The sequence below is a fragment of the Schistocerca piceifrons genome, chromosome 3 (genome assembly GCF_021461385.2).
Source record: "Schistocerca piceifrons isolate TAMUIC-IGC-003096 chromosome 3, iqSchPice1.1, whole genome shotgun sequence".
NCBI lineage: Eukaryota > Metazoa > Arthropoda > Insecta > Orthoptera > Acrididae > Schistocerca > Schistocerca piceifrons.
The window spans coordinates 320,751,772-320,757,255 of NC_060140.1; the positions used below are offsets into that span (position 1 = coordinate 320,751,772).

The following is a 5,484-nucleotide window of genomic DNA, read 5'->3' on the forward strand; positions in this document are numbered from 1 at the left end:
GGAGAACAAGAGATGAATACACTAAGCAGATTCAGAAGGATGTAGGTTGCAGTAGGTTCTGGGAGATGAAGAAGCTTGCACAGGATAAAGTAGCATGGAGAGCTGCATCAAACCAGTCTCAGGACTGAAGACCACAACAACAAGCTCGCGAAATAAAAGTCTTCCCCAAGCACATAGCTCAAGCATTTGTAATCGCACCAAACACAAATGTATCAGCGGATATTAGCTCATTCAGCGTAGCCAGAGACTGAGAAAACGGCATTGCAAAGTGAATCTCCACACCATCACTGAACAGTACAAGCCAGACTAAATTGCACGCCCAACCAGAAACAAGGCAATTAAAAAGTGATGTCGTCTAGCAGGAACAACAGTAAATCTTGAGTTCAAAGAGATTTCGTCCACACGTATGCTCGGAAACCAAGCTCCCTGTGGCGAAGATTACAAAACTACCACCACTCCTCCTCATCCAGACGAAACCTAAAATTACGGATAAAGGGATACACGTCGAAAGGTTAGGGCCCATGTATCGTAACGTGTCATCTCTTGTTACTACCTTGTTGACATAAATACCACTGAAACAGGTACGCCTTTGGCAATCACAACACAGATAGGGCAATAAAGACAGGTAGGCCTTGATTAATAAAGAGTTCCAGCTAACCCAAATTATGAAATAGCTCTTAATTTAATTAAAAGGGAGTCGGCAGCTTGTGACGGCTCCATGTGAGCTGCTACATGGATTTATGAATGTGCAGAGGTAGTTTAGCAAACCTCCGTATTAAGCAGAGTGCGACTGCACTGGACCAGAGAGGCGTAAGTTCCCCGCGCGTTAGCAGGTCCCGTTAGATTGGAAAATAGCCTCTTTGCGGACTCTGAGCTCTTCGGGCCACCGTGTGTAGACCCCGGACAAGGAGAGGATTAGGCAGTCTCTTCCCTAGGACGCCAGTGAGTACGGAAGCTCTGAGTAGCATATCAGTTTGCTGAGTTGAAATGTCTGAGAGCTTTGTTTGAGTTTCCGGTACTCACTATGGTGCGTGGCATTGATAATCATGCCGCACCAACTGTTTCAGTCAGGGAACGGTGTTAATTTCAGTAGTATTCAGTTTATTGGATGAGTTCTTTTGTGCAACTGTAACTTGGCTTGGACGAGCGGTTCCACCACATGATGTACAGCTTTAGCTAGTTTGGCGTATTGTGTATGAATGTGTCGTGTGCTTTGGGGAATGCATGTGTTAAATTTTATTTACCGTCAAATTTTTGTTTCATTCCCACGGATGTAGTAGCCTTTACTCTGGTGCATCACGCATGTTTCTCTGTACACCATGAGGCTCCAGCTCGATGTAAACACCTCTCGTGTTCGAATTGAAGCCTCAGTTTCATGACGGAGTAGATGTGTTCTTGTTTGGTAAAGTTCTTTACAAAATTATTGAGTTGTACAGAATTTTAGAAGTAGACTTTGTTCTCTGAAATTGACCGTTAAAGGCAGTCACGCTGTGACCCAGTGAGCTAACATATGGAATAGGGAAGCTTTTTTCTAAATTCTGTCTTTCGTTGTGTGAGTAGTCAGTGTGAGCCTGATGTGTATGATCCTGATAAATCGTATCCAATAATTTAGCAGTTTAACCCCACACGTGTCGGCTGCGCTGTATAATGTACCATGTGTCCCTATTCACGCGCTAGCATTCCAAGTAACTGTATTTTAACTTCTGTGTGTGTATGCTACTGTTAATGAGGAAATTAATATGAGTTATTGATAAATTCTTTGTTATTATATTTCACAGCGTCATTCCGCTCCCTAGTCACGATTCTCAAAATCAGTCAGTTTGCACCTCCTCTTAGCAATGTTTCAATGAAATTTATCCAGATTATTGTATATCCAATATATGGATTGGTATTTTATCAAACCATCAAATTATCTGTGAGATGACACCTTTTCATCAGTTTAATTAATTGATATTTAACTAAATTTGGCCCACTAATCAGAAATTTTGTATTTGGTACTTGTTTCAGGCAAGCAAACGTAGCCTCTACGTGCAGAGTTATTCTTGGGATTTAGGAAATCAGAAAAGAAATATTTTGCGTAGCTGATCTTGCCGGTACTTTGCAGCAGTAAAAGACGACAGGTATCATTCAAGCTTTCACTAATAACAGCTTCATTTACAGGAAACAGCCAGGCCCTCTTTAATAACAGCTTCGGTTAAGTTAGAGTACCAAATTGCAAACAGTAGGCCTTCGAGAATAACTATTTCAGTTAGGTAACAAAGATTTTGAATTGCCTCCTCACAAGTGGGGCAGCAAAGGGCTTATACGCAAGGAGCACAAGGCGACACCAAATAGGAAATCCGAGGGGACCAGCCTTCTAAGGCCCTTTTTGTTGGTACAGACCTTCCAAAGAAATATTAACACAGAAAGGTTAATTACTGAACAACAATAAGTAGCCAAACGGTATACCCGCATTACTGCAAGATGCAGCCTCAACAACGACGGCGAAAAGCCTGAAAGAAAACTAGAGAGCCTCAACACTTGCAAATTTTGAGACTCAGGCACCTGCTAAGCCAAAATAATTAACAGAGTGATGCATCTGCAATACTCGAAGGTACAGTATCACGGGTGTGTTACAAGAGACGGGTACTGATCTGCTGTTCGAAGACGTTTGGCAGGGAGGTCGGCTAAAACCCAGCGATCTAGGTACTTCGCCATATTGTTGAGGGGTGAGGGGGAGGGAGAGTGAGAGGGGGGGCAGCCACAGCATAAAAGCTGTACATTATCGCTCCGGGTCAGGAAAAACCATCGGCTCACACAATTTAAGATATCCTGTTAACAAACAGCCAAGGCCAATATTAACTCAGGAAAAACAAACAACACCGGCCGGTGTGGCCGAGCGGTTCTAGGCGCTACAGTCTGGAACCGCGCGATCGCTACGGTCGCAGGTTCGAATCCTGCCTCGGGCATGGATGTGTGATGTCCTTAGGTTAATTAGGTTTAAGTAGTACTAAGTTCTAGGGGACTGATGACCTTAGCAGTTAAGTCCCATAGTTCTCAGAGCCAACCAAAAACAAAAAACAGCCACTGGTGGTGAAACAGATCACCTAAGAAATGACAATGATCGCAACAGACCTATAGGTATCAATAAGAAAATAACAGTTGAGACCGCAAAATCGAAAACTTAACTGAAGTTCACAAATCGAAGCTGAAGCTTGCCACTTGCAAAGTGGGCCCAGAATTCAGCGCAGCGAAACTGGCTTTCACTCTCTCTTTGATATGTCACTTCCCAGAGCTGGCTGGCCAGGTACGCACGAAGACGGCACTCCATGTCAGCCACGGATTCAAATCGGCCCACAGATATGCCCAGCAACCACTCACAGGACTCCGTGCCCAACACGCTTCCGGAAGTGCTGCCTTACTCGCCGAGCAGTCCTCTCATAGCGTCCTCCTCGCTCCGTTACCACGCTCCCACGCGCGAACTAACCCCGTACCCATCAACAACTTTTAGCAAAGATCTTAGTGACCCTAAACCAGAGGGACATCGCACGGCTGGCCGCAGCGGCCGTGCAGTTCTAGGCGCTACAGTCTGGAACCGTGGGACTACCACTGTTGCAGGTTTGAATCCTGCCTCGGGCATGGATGTGTGTGATGTCCTTAGGTTAGTTAGGTTTAATTAGTTCTAAGTTCTAGGTGACTGATGACCTCAGAAGTTAAGTCACATAGTGCTCAGAGCCATTTGAATCATTTTGACATCGCACGATAGATGAAGCTAGCGGCGCCAGCAATTAGCCAGCAACCCCGTCACGGCTCACGAAATGGCTCTGAGCACTATGCAACTCAACTGCTGAGATCATCAGTCGCCTAGAACTTAGAACTAATTAAACCTAACTAACCTAAGGACATCACACACATCCATGCCCGAGGCAGGATTCGAGCCTGCGACCGTAGCGGTCACGCGGTTCCAGACTGAAGCGCCTTTAACCGCACGGCCACACCGGCCGGCTTCACGGCTCACGAGACACCTTCCAACTTTACTCTGTTTGAACTATGGACCTTGCCGTTGGTGGGGAGGCTTGGTTGCATAAGCGATGCAGATACCTGTACCGTTGGTGAATGACAACGGCGCAACGGAGGGGCATATGTGGGGAGTCAAGACACAAATTACATTCAACTTACAACTGTAAATAATAGTTCAAACAAAAGAGCCCCTCGAACTGTTTTGTTTGTGTACCTGTGCGCATAGGGAGAGTATGAAACCATCAAGAGTGACTGAAGAACGTGCAACCTCAAGAAATGTGTAACCTCAAGAAATTAAATGATAATTAAATGGACACCCTAGCTGCAAACAGGCGTTGATGTACTTCATTGGAGACATGTTGAAAATGTGTGCCCCTACCGGGACTCGAACCCGGATCTCCTGCTTACATGGTAAACGCTCTATCTATCTAAGCCATCGCGTGCACAGAGGATCGTGCGTCTGCAGGGACTTATCCCTTGCACGCTCCCCGTGAGATCTACATTCCCAACATGTTCACACCACTACATTCGTAGTGCGCCTAATAGATGTTTGCCCATCATACTCATTACTCGTGGCAGATTAATCTACCAAGTCCCGTACGAGTTCGGGCATAGCGTGTGCGTTCGCACAAGAAGGTCAATGGCCGGGAAGCCATGTTTTAACTATATATGACGGTAGTATCTGTTCCCGAAAGAACAGTTACCGTGGATGACCATGCAGCTTTGCTAGAAATGAAATGATAATTAAATGGACGCCCTAGCTGCAAACAGGCGTTGATGTACTTCATTGGGGACATGTTGAAAATGTGTGCCCCGACCGGGACTCGAACCCGGGATCTCCTGCTTACATGGCAGACGCCCTATCCGTCTGAGCTACCGCGGGGAATGTGGATCTCACGGGGAGCGTGCAACGGATAAGTCCCTGCAGACGCACTATCCTCTGTGCCCGCGGTGGCTCAGATGGATAGAGCGTCTGCCATGTAAGCAGGAGATCCCGGGTTCGAGTCCCGGTCGGGGCACACATTTTCAACATGTCCCCAATGAAGTACATCAACGCCTGTCTGCAGCTAGGGTGTCCATTTAATTATCATTTCATTTCTAGCAAAGCTGCATGGTCATCCACGGTAACTGTTCTTTCGGGAACAGATACTACCGTCATATATACTCAAGAAATCAGTTAGGAATGCTAGTCCTGAATTAACAGTTCCAGTGATATTTGTGTCGAGACTTTTGAGGAGACGTTTACAGCTACATACTTATCGTTTGCAGTTGTTACAAGCTCTAAAGCCTACAGACTATGGTTTACGTGCCAACTTTTTAAATGAGATGTTGCTGCTTTTCTAGACCGTGTCGTGTCGTCTTCAGTGATGAATCGACATTTTACCCAATCGGAAATGTGAAAACAAATAATGTGCGCATCTGGGGGTCAGAAAATCCACACGGGATGGTATAGTTGCAACGAGACTCGCCTAATTGGATGTTTTT

General features: G+C 45.7%; 1 non-coding gene across 1 annotated transcript; it reads left to right on the forward strand.

The window, feature by feature from the left end:
* Nucleotides 1–4,943: 4,943 nt before the first annotated feature.
* On the forward strand, nt 4,944–5,018 carry Trnat-ugu. Its single transcript has one exon. It is a non-coding gene; the product is annotated as a tRNA-Thr (tRNA).
* Nucleotides 5,019–5,484: the final 466 nt, after the last annotated feature.